Source organism: Chanodichthys erythropterus, chromosome 3 (genome assembly GCF_024489055.1).
Source record: "Chanodichthys erythropterus isolate Z2021 chromosome 3, ASM2448905v1, whole genome shotgun sequence".
Classification (NCBI taxonomy): domain Eukaryota; kingdom Metazoa; phylum Chordata; class Actinopteri; order Cypriniformes; family Xenocyprididae; genus Chanodichthys; species Chanodichthys erythropterus.
The window spans coordinates 65,900,223-65,916,760 of NC_090223.1; the positions used below are offsets into that span (position 1 = coordinate 65,900,223).

The 16,538-nt window shown below is 38.6% G+C and overlaps 1 pseudogene; it reads right to left on the reverse strand.

Annotated features, from left to right (window-relative positions):
* Positions 1-2,153: 2,153 nt before the first annotated feature.
* LOC137007096 (piggyBac transposable element-derived protein 4-like) lies at positions 2,154-5,738 on the reverse strand (annotated as a pseudogene).
* Positions 5,739-16,538: the final 10,800 nt, after the last annotated feature.

The following is a 16,538-nucleotide window of genomic DNA, read 5'->3' on the forward strand; positions in this document are numbered from 1 at the left end:
GTGAGGAAATACAACAAGCGAGTCGTCATGACGAGGCAAATAGACAAGAAGTGCTCATAATACAAGTTATAGGCAGTGCTCAGATTATCCTAAGCTACAATAGAGAGGGATTAGAGGAAGTGAAAGGATAGGAATAAGAAGTTTTTTGTTTTTTTTTAAGATGAGGTTAAGTGCTCACGAAAGAGATGGGTTTTCAGCTGTCTTTGAATATTGCCAGGGATTCTGCATTCCGGATGAAGGCAGGAAGATCTTTCCACCAGCAAGGGACAGTGAATGAGAATGTTCTGGAGAGTGATTTTGTGCCTCTCTGTGATGGTACCACAAACCTTCGCTCCTTTAATGAGCGCAGGTTTCTGGTTGGAGTGTAGACTCGTAAGAGTGAGTGGAAGTAGGAGGGTGCTGAGGCTGTGGTAGATCTGTAAGCAAGCGTCAACACCTTGAATTTGATGCGAGCAGCAAGTGGTAGCCAGTGAAGAGAGATGAAGAGAGGCGTGACGTGGGCTCTTTTGGGCTCATTGAAGATGAGACGTGCTGCTGCGTTCTGAATCATTTGTAGAGGCTTGATTGTGCATGATGGCAGTCCAGCCAGAAGTGCATTGCAGTAATCAAGCCTAGAAATGACCAGAGCCTGGACCAGAAGTTGTGTTGCATGTTCTGTTAGAAAGGGCCTGATTTTCCTGATGTTGTATAGTGCAAATCTGCATGACCGAGCTGTCATTGCAATGTGATCTTTGATGGTCAGTTGATCATCAATGATTACTCCAAGATTTCTGGACGAATTTGATGGGGTAATTGAGGATGTGCCTAGCTGGATGCTGAAATCGTGATTTAGAGTCGGATTGGCAGGGAAGACGAGAAGCTCAGTCTTAGCCAGGTTGAGCTGTAGATGATGTTCTTTCATCCATGCCGAGATGTCCGCCAGACAGCTTGAGATTCGTGCAGCTACTGTGGGATCATCTGGTTGGAATGAAAGGAAGAGTTGTGTGTCAATGGTAGGAGAAACCATGTGCCTGAATGATGGGACCAAGTGATGTAGTGTAAATGGAGAAGAGGAGGGGTCCAAGAACTGAACCCTGAGGAACACCCGTGGTCAGCTGATGAGCTTTGGATACCTCCCCTCTCCAGGCAACCCTGAAAGACCTTCCTGTGAGATAGGATTCAAACCAGAGAAGTGGAGTACCTGTGATGCCCAGTGATGAGAGGGTGGACAGGAGGATCTGATGATTCACCGTGTCAAAGGCAGCTGATAGATCGAGCAGAATGAGAACTGATGATTTGGAATCAGCCTTTGCAATCCGCAGGGATTCAGTGACCGACAGCAGTGCAGTCTCAGTCGAGTGGCCACTCTTGAAACCAGATTGATTGACATCCAATTGGTTGCTCCGTGAGAGGAAAGATGACACCTGGTTGAAAACAACTCGTTCAAGTGTTTTTCCTATGAATGGTAGGAGAGAAACAGGTCTGTAGCTGTCTACAAGAGACATGTTTAATGTGGGTTTCTTAAGCAGTGGGGTTACCCAAGCCTGTTTGAATGTGTTAGGGAAAGTAAATAATATATATAAATAATAAATATAATAATTTTTTACAGTTATGAGTATTTATAAATAATTATAATAATGAAAATAATAATAATAAATATTGCAGTTGTATGTTGTTTTGTTTTTGAAGAGATATAAGTATATGACATTTTATTTTACATCTTATTTTAAGGTGTCTGTGAAGGTGAAGGTGTTGCAGTTACTTTCTCAGAAGCAAACTGTCAGTAGGAGCCGGCAGAGGCTGACACAGACAACAAATACCGTCGCAGACCATGCTAAAAAAATCTTCTTAACAGTGTGGGGTGACCGTTCATTGGAAATAGGTAGCTGGTATGAGCTTACAGATGTGTCTGTATGCTTGTTCATACAGACATTTTGTTTGAGCACAACTGTGCAAACTACCTTTTCCATTGTTGATGACTGTGGTAGTTCAGCAGAAGTAGAACAAGGTGAATGAGAAAGTATTGTAGGAGAAATTGTGGACACAGAATTCAGTATTTTGGAGTTTGTGAATCTGGAAACCAATATGACTCGATGTGAAAATTGCAAAGCTTTCTGCTTCCAAAGTTACATGTCTGTTACGTGGACACATCACAGTTGAAATAGGAGCACAAAACAAGAAAATTCACATGGACCATGACGAATTCTGCAACCTATTAGGAATTGGTTTCAAAAGTACTTGGCCATGAAAAACTGCAGATTGATATGTGTGGCCAAGTCATGATAAATGTACAGTTTGTAAAGTCCATGTATGAGGCCAGAAGCAGTAGTGTGCCTGGTTTCCACAAACATGTGCACTCTAATTTTGAAATTGAGAAGGACAGTATGCCTTGTACTTCTACTGCCAGTGTTTGTGCTTTAAGCAGCAGTGAATGTGGTCATTCTAAAGCTGTGCAATCTGATGTTCACATTGAGAAGGACAGTGTGCCTTGTACTACTTCAGCTAGTGTTTGTGCTTTAAGCAGCAGTGAATCTGGACTTAGTAAATCTTTGCAGTGTGATGTCCACAGTGAGAAGGACAGTGTGCTTTGTACTCCTTGTACTAATGAGAAAGAGAGTGTAGATGTTCAAGACAATTTGAGGACATAGACTTGGATTTGGAAGAACTTGAGTGTTTGAATTGATAGGGGGCTGTTTCTTTCTTTCTTTTTTGAAAGTTTATGATAAGGTGAAGTTGTATTAGTTGCAATGTATATATTTGCGAAATATAAGTACAATATAAGTACAGTGTGAAGTGAGTTACTTTTTTGTCACAGCTGTATATACTTATGTCTAACACAAGCTTTTTTCCACCCCGGAAGTTAATGTAGCACCATCTTGTATATGTTACATATTACCACGCTTGTTTTTACAGCATATTTTTAACCACTTCCCTTTTTTCTGTGCTTCTAATATGTAAAGCTGCTTTGAAACAATTACCAATTGTAAAAGCGCTATATAAATAAATTTGACTTGACTTGACGAGCGCTCTTCCCAGGTCCTGCAAAAAGTGCCTCCTCATGTAGTTGTCCCCCTGTCTCCAACATATTGTAGAAGATTGCCATGGGCCAGCGAGCTGTCTTTCTCCGGATTTTCTGGAATATCACAAAAAAGCATACACAAACATTTAGTATTACTGCTGACGTCCAGTGTTAGTTCAATTCTCTTTACATGGCATTTAGCTTAGAATAAAAAAAGTATTTTGAGCAATTATTTATTTATATATAAATATAAAATATATAATTATATAAATATGTATATATAAATATATATAACAATAATATATATATATATATATATATATATATATATATATATACATACACATAAATAAATGCATAAAATACTTTTTTTTATTCTAAGCTATGGCATGTAAAGTGAATTGAACTATCACTGGATGTCATATATATATATATTACATATATTAGTAATATTATTATTATCATCATCATTTTTTTAGAATATATATATGTATTTCAATAAATAATTAGTAGCAAAGTAGCAAATACCTTATCAAGATTGTCCACTCCCCCTTTGGTCCTGTTGTATGGCAAGATCATTTCAGGTTTCCTGTCTTCTCTTTCGCTCACTGCTGCATCTTCTTGCACAGTGCTCATGAGAAGAACGTTTTTATTTTTTCTGGGGCAGTACGACACGATGGCGTGTGTTTCTGTGAAGGCGAACATAGATGAGAACTTAGCCCGGCCTCTTTGAATGGTCAGAGCAGTTGGCAGCTCTGGCTTGTTCCTTCGGATTGTTCCTATCATTCTCATTTTCTTGTTTAGGAGCTCTATGCCAAGAGCATATGAAGTAAAAAAGTTGTCACAAGTGACAATATGCCCTTGATAGCCATCCATCACTTCCAGGACTATTCTCCTTCCCAGGTTTCTTTCGTGTGGCATCCCTGGAGGTTTTCCTGTGTATACCTGCATGTTCAAACAGTAGCTCGAGTTTGCATCACAGGCTGCCCATATTTTAATGCCATATTTGGCAGGTTTTTTTGGCATGTACTGCTTTAAAGGACACCGGCCCCTGAATCCCACCAAGCTCTCATCAACTGTAATGTTGGTATCTGGTCTGTACATGAGAGGTAGTCTTGTCAGTTGTCATCCTAGTCAGTTGTTTGAATTTTTTCAGTGGCATGGTTGTACGGAAAATTGCCCTCCCCAACTCACTGTCCCATAAACTGGATGCAGATTTGTGGTGAGATTTTAAAACCCCAGCAAGAATTAGAAGTCCAATAAATGCTTGAATTTTATTACATTCAATATTAGACCAGTCTTCACCAAACACTCGTTGCCCCTCTAAATTTCTCATCTCAAGAATCTGTAACGGTGGTTCCCAACAACAATAATAAAAAAAAAAAATGTCCGGCAGGAGGGAATCGAACCCGGGTCCTCAGTATGGTAACGCTAAGTACTAACCACGAGGCCACATTAGCACATATAACAAACTGCTCACAGTCCTAAGTTGATTCTTAGTCCCCAACACCTCGGGAAAAAAAAAACATATATAAATATATGAGTAAACAATCAGTTTAGTTCGGGCGCCAGACAAGTATGCACTTGCCACAAATAATAATAATAATATAATCACCTCGGATAAATAGAGAGAAAAAAAAATAAAATAACCATCCGTTACATAAATTTATATAATAAAGAAAAACGGAAAAGCAATAAATTTAATGCAACTTTGTCTTTTAATGAAATATAGTGTAAGTTGGACACTTCAAAAGAAGAAGATAATTTTAAATATAAAAAAAACACTGAATTACTATTCAATATAAATCAACTTTGCAAAACAACAAACAAAACAAATATGCAAACATCAGAGGGAAAAAATAAATAAAAATAATAATGTGGTGTATACGTATGTGAGAGTGACAGAGGGAGAGAGATGAAAGAAAAAATGTATATCTGTGATTAAAGCAACACTGACCAAGTCGGCAGCACGGGTGGTATCTAAGAGTGATTCGGGTCATCGACGTTGTCAGCCTTTTTTTTTTCCCTTTTTATACACCACCAAGCAGACGTTTTTGGAATATAGTACAAACTCCAATCCAGTCCCCAAACTTGAGTAAGAGCATTCACCGGCTGACGACAACGCCCGCTAGCGACAGGCTTAACAGGTAGCTGCACCCCACCTCCTCGCCATGATTCCCGGAAACGGTAACGTAAGATCTACCCGCAAGGACTGCCTCCAAAGGAAAACGCAACGTCTCTGGTCAGTTGAACGTGACATCAGTCTCTAAACCTCGCCCATATATACTTTCACCCTTCACCCTTAATTAATCCTTTCCTCCAATCCTAGAGCTCATAGATTAGGAGGCGTTGACAAAGAACATAAACGGAGGCAGAAAATATCTGTACTGCCACAAATCTTTTGTTGCATGGAGCTTTGAAAAAAAAGTTCAAAAGTAGATTTGATATCTTCAGCCCTTACACAGGCATACCTTGTTGGTCCAGGCGCATTTCTTCTGACCTCCTCTGCCTGTGCTCTCCTTTGTGTCCTTGTGTGAGGAGTTGAAGACCACAGTATTTCCCCGTTCTTGGAGAGGTAAGTTTCAGGGCCTTCTCTCTCCTCTGAATCCTCAGTGAAGTTTTGGTCAGCCTCTGTAAAATCTTCCTCTTCAGAGACTTGCTCATCTGGCTCTGTTCCCTTTTTCATCACTGTTATGTAGTAAATAAGCCAGGGTCTCCTGAGCAGTATATCTCTTAGCAATTGTGGAGAATGAACTGTGTACTGGGCTCAAAGTGGCAATATTTATACCCCAAGTTTTTGTTTTCATAAACAAATGCTGTGATTGGCTTTTTGTTTTCATAAACAAGTGCTGCAATACGCCTGAAGGTTACTAGGGAAGAATTCAATCCTTTGATCTTACTCTCTGTGTGTGCGTGTGTGTGTGTGTGTGTGTGCGTGAGTGTTCAAGAGAGAGAGACATAGTATGTGACTTTTAAATTTTGGACCCAATGTCTCCCCTTTATTTTATTCATTGATTTTATTTCACATATTCTCATATTTCTCTGTTACAGGCTCACCAGTCTAGTATTTACTTGTGTGTGTGTGTGTCAACAGATGCTGTGATTGGCTTCTTGATTTTATAAACAGGTGCTGCAATAGGCCTGGAGGTTACTAGTGAAGAATTCCATCCTTTGACCTTACTCTGTTGCGCGTGCTTGTTTGTGTGTGTGTGTGTTCAAGAGAGAGACATGGTGTGTGACTTTTGCATTTTGGATCCAATGTCTCCCCTTTATTTGATTCATTGATTTTATTTCACATATTCTCACATTTCTCTGTTACAGTTTCACCAGTCTCATATTTCCCTGTGTGTGTGTGTGTGTTATGGTTCAGCCTCACCGGTGAGGCATTTCGAATCTGGGAGCACATTGAGGAACAGTGCTGTCCTGTGAAGAAGTCCAAGGCAAAATAATGAAAACCAGGTTGGTTTGTCCACAAGGATAGAAAACAGAGTCACTGATGTCATGTATGTTGATTGGTTAAAAATCCTGATGATGCCACAGGGATTCCTTGGCATGTTGCGGCGGATCTCTCACGGGACAAAACAGGAACACAAGACAGAAAGACAGGGGAAAACAATTATACACAGACAGCTGAACAGCTGTTCCCTCAAAATAACAAAAGTGAGTAAACCCCTAAGTGAAAATGTCCAAATTGGGCTCAATTAGCCATTTTCTCTCCCCGATGTCATGTGACTTGTTAGTGTTACAAGGTCTCAGGTGTGAATGGGAAGCAGGTGTGTTAAATTTGGTGTAATCACTCTTACTCTCTCATACTGGTCACTGGAAGTTCAACATGGCACCTCATGGCAAAGAACCCTATAAGAAATTGTAGTCTGCCTCGACCCAGATTCCACTCCAAAGTATATTTTAGAATGAGCTTATCCCCAAAATAGCTTAATTATCATAGAGAAGAAGAAAGGCAACTGGTATATTGTTTATGTACCATTTATCAATTGTAGAATGAGAATGGGGGTGTCAATGAGGTGTAACAACTTTATTAACATACAGACCACAGCTGGTAAAACATGAGAAACTACATTTACATTTCAAGAGTGGCAAACTGTAAACAGGATAAAAGGTTTGAGATTTGGATGTTCTGTGTTCATTCCGACTCTGATGAACCCAAAGTGCTATGTGTACTTTGTCACTGCTACACTGGAATAAACTTCTTCAACGTCCTCATCATTTTTTCTTACATTGGCAAGCCAGCCAGGAGGGATTTCCAATAAAGTGGGGAAAGGTAAGAAAAACTGTTTTCTGTTTTTTATGCTGGTTTTTGTCAGGGAACCCCCTCATTTAAAAAAAATCTAGAAAGGAAATTTTAAGGACAGAAGAGAATTGTTTCTCTTCGGAGAACGGAAACAAAGTGCTTAAGTTTAAAGTTTCTAAAGTAAGTGAAACTTGGTGTTAGTCTCTTATAATTCTGTTAAGATTCTAAAGTAATTGAATCAACCCAACGCAGTGTGGTGACAGAATTGTATTAGAATTGTTTCTAAAGTAGTTGAAACAAAGTGGTAAGTTTCTAACGTAACTGAAACTGAGTGTAGAGTTTTTATAATTCTGTTAAGATTCTAAAGTAACTGAACTGAATTGACCCAATGCAGTGTGGTCATATATATATATATATATATATATATATATATATATATATATATATATATATATATATATATATAATGTCACACGACCGCGGTGGCGCGATTGTCATGCCGACCGTAACAGCCCTAACTTTATCAAAAAGTAACAATCCCAACTATGTCTTCAGATAGTTTACAAAATATATCTGACGCAGCTCTCCGTGTACGCGCTTTGGATGAGTACACAATTATTCTCCTCACAGCGCGTGCAAGTTCTCTTTTGCGTCTTACAGTTGAATGTTTAAAGTGGCAACTGGCAAGGTTTAAATGAGTTTAGTTTAAACAGTAGCAACGTGAGATGTTCAGGTCTCACCTGCACTCGCGTGCTATCAAAACCCGGGTGATGATGGCGTGAATGACATACGGCTCATTCATTGAACATTTGTTTATAGTGATTACCGTAGTTTGCTCCACATCTGATTTTCTATAACCAAACCAGTTCCAAATTGTGAAGGGAACTCTTCGCTTAATAACAAGCTGCTCCTCAGCCTCACGTCTTTCGTCATGCTTGTTTTAACTCCACACGTGAACAGTGAATCGGTCACGAAATACGTCAACAACTAGACTTATCGTAATTATCGCGAGGAGACAAATTTTTATCGTGAGGAGAATTTTCAACGGTATTTATCGCAAGCGATTATATCGCCCATCCCTAACGCAAAGTGATTCTGGGAAATTTAAAACAATAACCCGAAGCTGTGTAGTTTTTCCCAACGTACTGAGGCATTGTTTTAAATTTGATAAACTTACGCTGAAGGGGTAATTTCTACAAATAATTACCTAGCTAGTAAAACAATATGGAAAGAAGAAAAGATCAGAATGCAGAATGAGATTGCATTTCTTAAAACTAACAAAGACATGCTTAAATCATCTGTGGAAAAATTGGCCAGCAGTTTGGAGGAAACGAAGACAGCTTGTGAGTTTATGATCAAGAATGGCATAGCTAAAAAAACACCAGTAAGACATTGTTAGGTGTCACATTGTGTAACCCAGTTCCAGGAATGCCAGATTTGCAGGAACATGGCTCTGAGGGTTGGGAAAGAGATTCTCAGTCATTCAGTAGTCAAGACTCTGACTGTACATTTAGATTTCCTATGGCACCAGTTCATACTACAACAACTATGCATGCTATTGAAGGAAGGGAACAGCAAATTACCATTACCATAGTCAGAGGATTTAATCCAACTGAACTAGAAACTCTGATCAAGAATATTGGGAAATTTTATCCTGCTAAACAAGATCCATTAGATTTTCTGAAAAACTTGGAGGAATATGCAGAGATTTACTAATTTACAGACGGTGATGCATGTGTGTTGTTAACAATGTGCCTGCCTGACACTTTGTCTGGAGCCTTAACTCGGAAAGTAAAGGACAGAACTGCAATTAAGTCAGATAGGAAACAGGCACTGCTTGAAGTTTTAGGTGTGTTGTCAGTTAATTGGGATAAAATATCTGAGATGCACATGAGGAAAGGAGAGCACCCAGCAGTTTTCAGAACAATTATTGGAGGTGTTTAAAACTTTCAGTGGCAATTCTGATATCACTAAGAATGATGTCAAGTTTCAAGTCTGCCTTGATTAACAAATGTGACCCACTCACTCGTTCTGCTGTGTCAATGTTTGTGACACCATTCTCTGAGTATAATGACATTATTGCTAAAATGACACAGTTTTACAACAATAATGCGAATGCAAATAATCAAATAAAAGATGCCAAATCTAGACATCCAGTTGCTGCCTTTGGCAAAAGAGAATGTTCTAGATTATCTGATGGTTTGCATCATAGACCAAGGAGATTTGCAAGAGTAAATTCAGAAGGTGTTATTCTTTGCTATGCATGTGAAAGAGATGGTCACATTGTAAGGCATTGTTTGGAGAAAAGAAGGGAAGATCAGGAGGTTGTTTTAAATGTGGAAAAGCTGGTCACATCGTTAGACATTGTCAAGACAATGAGAGATCTCTTAAAAGATTTGTCTGTCATGCATGTGGAAGGGATGGTCACATTGCAAGGCATTGTTTGCAGAAAAGAAGGAAAGATCAGGAAGTTGTTTGTTTTGCATGTGGAAAGACAGGACACAAGGCAAGAGAGTGTCACTTTTCACATAAAAGAAAGGTGGGCTATCACGATCTGCTTAAGCAAATAGACAATTTAGAAATCCAGTTGGCACTGTTGAAAGGAAATAAAGAAGAAGACATTCACACTTTGCCAGACACATCACTGCATGAACGACATGACTGTAACTCAGTCACAAGCAGATGCTGATGTTAATTAGAATTGTTTATGATAGTTGTACATTTTCAAAAGAATGTTTACTATCAAAAGGGGGGTGATTCTTTATAATTTATGAAAAATGTTTTATTGGCATTGATATGTAAATGTAATAAGAAATAATTAATGTAATAAGGAATGTTTTAATGGCATTCATCTTAAAATGAATTTAAGACATTACTGATGTTTGATGTTTTGAGATGAAATGTCTGTGACTTTGATGTGTAAATGTGGAAAGATTCTTGTGGCGGAAAGGGGGGCAACCTTTTCTGAATATTGTTTCAGATATAAGCATCAAGATGTTTTTGTCTGAAATGTGTAAACTCCTGGAGACAGATCATCTGGTAATTTGAAGGATGAGAAGGCCAGTGGATACAGGTGATTTTCTCAAGAAAATGTTTTTGAATGTGAAAAGATTCTTGTGGGGGAAGGGGGGGCAACCTCTTCATTTTGATTCTTGTTTCAGATATATGCATTGGGATGATTGTCTGGAATGGGTAACATCTGGGAGAAAGATGATCTGGTCGTTTGAGGAACGAGAAGGCGAGTTGATCCAGTGGAGCCATGGGACATTCTCAAAAAAAAGAACAATGATCCATGATCCAGAAACCTTGAGATTTCCAGACCTGCAAGATCCAGAACCCCAGGCCTAAAAGTTCTAGAAACCCTGAGAACCACCATGGGATGAATGAAACTGATGGAGTGACACAGACTTGAACAACAACAGTGACTGCTTCTTTTAGAAGGACTTATAGTCCAGGTGGAAAAGAACAGACAATGAGAAGAGAAACAAAAGAAGATCAAACAGCTTCAGAGACTATGGACAGACGTCCTTCCACCTAGATGGAAAACAAGTGGGCAAAAGAAAATACCCACAAGAAATGCACAATGACAGACTCACTGCACATGACACTAGAATGAGACAAATATATGCATAGTTGGATGCATAAAATGTATTATTGAATGCTGAACGCACACACTGAGAAAATGGACACAATGAAAAAGCGTGCACACACACACGCACACATTATATTGTCTATTGATTTTTGAAAAAAAAAACTAAACAATTTGTTATTATTACTGATGCTAAGGAAAGATTATGAAAGCCCAACAAAGTTTTGAAGAAAAAAACAAAAAGACACGATTTTGTCAAAACAAATGCACGTCGGAGACTTAGCTATTGCCTATTCTGGTTTCATTTGGGATTTAACCTTTAACCCCTTACCAGTAACCCCCACTTTTGGCCAGGTAGTGAAAAATTACATACCCAAAATAAAATGGTTGCTGCTAACAAGTCCTCCAGACTACACACAAAAACAAGGTATCATTTGAAAGCTGACACTTGATAGTTTACTATAAAAGATTCAGAATTACTCTAGCAATTACTAATAGAGAGATAAAAAAGCTCAAACACAATTGATATATATAATTGTTTATGGAAATGAAAAATGCAAAAGGCAGACACATAGGGGCCTGGAAACATAAGCAATATATGTTTAAAATTTGAAATGAAAAATGAATTTTTTACAATAATTTATTTCAGTGCATGTCTAGGCACCTTTCCAAAAAGGCCACTTGGAGATGCCAAAGGGACACTTGGTAACCACCTTTAACTGTGAAGTATAAGAAGTCTATTTGATCATTTCCATACATTTTATCATTCCAATATGACAAAGCAAAATTTATATACTATATCTGATATATTTTTTTTACTCTTAAAAGTTTAGAAAAATGCAATCCATGGATCATTTACATACAGAAATATACAGCCATACTACCCTGTTGTTGCCCTGATGGCACATTTACACAATCATATATTTTATATTCATATTCCAAGGATCATTTACATACAGCAACATATAGCCATACCCAACTTGTTGTTGCCCTGATGGCAGATTAACATCAGTTTACAATTTTTCTATTCAAAAGCAAAGGATAATTTACACAAAGCAATTTCCCATCATACCCACTCTCTTGTTACCCTTATTGAACATTTACACCAGCAGCTAATGACCAAGACTGCAATCAAGACGCTTGGATACAGCACTCTCCTCCGAATAATCCACATTTTCTTCATCACTGCTTCGCATAAATTCTTCCAATGCAGAAACAGGAGAAAACAACTTCTGTGCACAACGCTGATCCATGGCTGACGAATGTGAGTGCTAGTGGGCAGCAGGTGTGTCTCCCTTATATTTGCGTCACGCCAGCGGGGGGGGGCGCGCGCTATTTTTCCTGGAAGCAAATTGTTCCGCACACTAAACAACAATGTATTACACGTGAGATTATGCAAATCAACACATTGGCGTAATCGTTATTGCATAGGCTAACGTTACATGACAACACAATAGTTTGGCCATTACTGTCTTTTTACTTTTTTTCCCACTTACGTTTGCCTGTGCGTAATCACACGTCACTAAAAGCGCCTGTCCACTTTTGTACATGTATATGTGTCCAGTTTTCATCGGACATCTTCTGGGCTGTTCTCATTCATTTACAGACACTCTACTAAATAAAGTTATATGTCATTGAATAAAGCGCTAGATGTGGACAGTTCGTCGAATAAACATGACAGCGCACCCGTGAATAGCGCTTACAGGATATAAACAATAGAAGTTATATCTATTTTTATACCAGTTTGCATGCTTTTGGACAAATATTTACTATGGAAATCGTGTATTGGACTCTTCCCATGGAAAAAACGTCGATGTCACCATTATACTGCCAAACATTACAGTTCCACGACACAAAAAGGTAAGGACGCCCCTCCCTTTTGTTGTCTTAGGAAATTGTTCACGGTCATACAGAATAACAAAAAACTACTATAAAGTTATCTTGATTGCAGTGTTGGGGAAGCTACTCTGAAACTGTAGTTTGACAAGCTACAAGCTACTCATAAATTAAAGTAGTTAAACTACTGTCAAGCTACCCTTTTGAAAAAGTAGCTACACTACAAGTTACTATCAAAAAGTAGCTAGCTACTTTAAAACTACTTTGATTTTTTTCTTTAAATGACAGCTTATTACAAATAACTGGATAACTGTTCATGAAGAATGTTTAAGTAAGATGTTTGGAGTTTAAAACAAAGCAACGGACTACAATTATGATTTCAAAGCGTACTGTTTTATTTTGTAAACTATATCAAAAGATACAATACTCAAATGTAGCTTATATCTCACACTGACTCTCTTTGCATGCTTTATATATAATAGCATACATTCAGAATTTTAATATAAATTTTGTTTTTCATGCTACGAGAGGACCGACCACCAATTGCACTCTGCAGTTTCAGAAGTGATTTCTACATATAAATGCAGGATTCATGCTCAAAATTGCTACCATAACACGAGACAAAAATATGCAATAATAAGAATAAGCAATGTAAATGCAGACTAGAAAAACATTAGAATTTTTGTATCAATATTTTTGAAATTCTATTCCAGTTATTTGTTATTAATTACTTAATCTTAAATGTCTCACTATACATTGATTCTTATTATGGTGGAGCCGTTGTTTACACATTACATCTGCACTTTATTATAACACCCTCACTGATTTCAGAGGCACCCTCAATGATTTGATTCTGGAACCGGACCTGCACGTAAACCGAACCGGAACTTAAATTGGATACACAGAAAAATGCAGGTTAAACTCACAGCACATGCAGTGATAAAGCTTTGAGATGAGAATCATGTGCTTCTCGCCTGAACATTCTTATATCAGAGCAACCGATTTTATTAGATAAGTCTTTGCCGTGTGATAAGCGCACTAAGCTATGTTGCAATTTTGTTTTCTGTTCAGTTGACGGATGCTTTGTCCTTACATAACCATCAAGCGATCTCTTCTCGATGAACTGCCGATGAACTGATAAAGCCGCAAGATGCATGATATAACAATAGATGGCGGTAATGCACAATGTTAGTTTGTGATCTGAAGACGAGCTCGTCAGAACGCAAAACGGAAAGTAGCTTTTACCTTTTGGTCGCGCTACACCGATACTTGCTGGAAAATGTAGTTAACTACAGGAAAAGCTACACTGTTTTAAAAGTAGCTGAACTACATACAAGCTACTGAATAATGTAGTTAAACTAGTAGCGCCGCTACATGTAGTTAACTACTCCCCAACACTGCTTGATTGTATAATGCTTGTACAGGTTGAATCATCATTCTTGTATCTTTCACACAACTTGATAAATTTCACTTAACTTGATCATTTTACTTGATAAAAGGTATTGTAAACAAGCGATCAATGTAAACAACGTCACACGTGAGGCTGTCTTCCCAATAGAGAACGGGAGGTGTAATCTGTGAAAATTGAGTGTTTGTGATGCTTCTTGTGGGCCAAGAGCATCAAAGGGGGGACTATAAGAAATTGTAGTCTGCCTCGACCCAGATTCCAGTCCAAAGTATATTTTAGAATGAGCTTATCCCCAAAATGGCTTAATTATCATAGAGAAGAAGAAAGTCAACTGGTGTATTGTTTATGTACTATTTGGTTGATCAAATCCTGAGCAAATGGTAATCAATTGTAGAATGAGAATGGGTGTGGGACACAGAGAACCATGTCAGACAATGAGGTGTCACAACTTCATTAACATAGAGACCACAGCTGGTAAAACATGAGAAACTACATTTACATCAGGAGTGGCAAACTGTAAACAGGATAAAAGGTTTGAGATTTGGATGTTCTGGGTTAATTCCGACTCCGATGAACACAAGGTGCTACATGTACCTTGTCACTGCTACGCTGCAATAAACTTCTTCATCGAGATCTTCAACGTCCTCATAATTTTTCTTACAACCCTCTGAGGATCTAAAAAAAGAATTGTTGCTCTACATAAAGATGGCGTAGGCTATAAGAAGACTGCCAAGACCCTGAAACTGAGCTGCAGCACGGTGACCAACACCATACAGCGGTTTAACAGGACAGGTTCCTCTCAGAACAGGCCTCGCCATGGTCGACCAAAGAAGTTGAGTGCATGTACTCAGCGTCATATCCAGAGGTTGTGTTTGGGAAATAGACGTATGAGTGCTGCCAGCATTGCTGCACAGGTTGAAGGGATGGGGGGTCAGCCTGTCAGTGCTCAGACCAAACGCTGCATCAAATCGGTCTGCATGGCTGTCGTCCCAGAAGGAAGCCTCTTCTAAAGATGATGCACAAGAAAGCAGTTTGCTGAAGACAAGCATGTCCTGTGGTCTGATGAGACCAAGATTATTTGGTTCAGATGGTGTCAAGCGTGTGCGGCGGCAACCAGGTGAGGAGTACAAAGACAAGTGTGTCTTGCCTACAGTCAAGCATTGTGGTGGGAGTGTCATGGTCTGGGGCTGCATGAGTGCTATCGGCACTGGAGAGCTACAGTTCAATGAGGGATCCATGAATGAGCAGAGCATGATCCCCTCTCTTCGGAGAATGGGCCGCAGGCCAGTATTCAAACATGATAATGACCCCAAAGACACATCCAAGACAATAAATATACAGATACTGTATATTTATCAGGTAGTTATTTAGGTTTACCCAGATAGTCAGTCCTGTCCATTCAGTATAGATTGGGATAGTGAAATAATTCAGCTGTCAAAATATGGGAATGAGAATGATGTCGAAGACTGCTCAGATGAAGATTACGTGCCACCTTTATGTTTGTGGTATGTTCTTTTATTGTTTAGGAATTAAACAACAACAACAAAAAAAAGTGACATTTATTTCAATGTTGATACAGCAAATGCTAAAAAGTTTGTTTACAGTTTTTCCAGAGTGAGTGGTTCACCCAGTTTTCCTTTCAACATCGATGAGCTTCATGTGATTGGGCTTGGTGAAACTGTGCAAGACAAAATTGATTGTACCAAGTCTGATATTGAGCCCTTCACCGAGCAGGAAAATTATCTTTTATGAGGATAATCTTGCAGGAAAGCATGCCTCTATTATCTATGATGACAATTTGAAACTGCTTGCAAATGTTTTTTTCAGTTTCTATTGAAGGTGTGTAATTACAAAGATCACACCCTTAATATAAAATGTGATGCTTCTCCACCCTTTACAATGAAACATTACATCAAGAGAAACTGCTACAATCTTACAATGTGTAATATTCCTGGTTTTCTTGTAACTATTAATTCAGAGTAGTTTAAAGGGGCTCTATGTAGGAATGACACCCAGTGGTTGAAATAGGTACTGCAGTCCAAATTCAAAATATTGTTTGCCCCGCCCCCTCGTTCAGAGACGCGGGTGGCCAAGGATACGCATCAAGAGGGAGTGCAATTGACAATGAAAGCCGAGGAGACTTAAACACTGTAAGCTGATAAGTTGATTCATCTGTGTTTTAAAATGCTGTTGTTCATAAAGATTATTAGATGGATCCAGAGGTTTTAGGTCAAGTAGAATCTGCGATTCTCTGACCCAGTTTGTTTGCTGGTTTCCATGTTATGTCGAAAAACTATTGGATAAACTGCAGCACGCGGTTTCACACAGACCAAAACAAAAACAGACATTCTGACATGGAACACACATTTCAAAGTAGAATATCTGGCTGTAGCATCGATTTTCTGAGAAACAAGTAGGTGAACGTAGCATGTTTCCTAAATATCTGCTAACATATTGG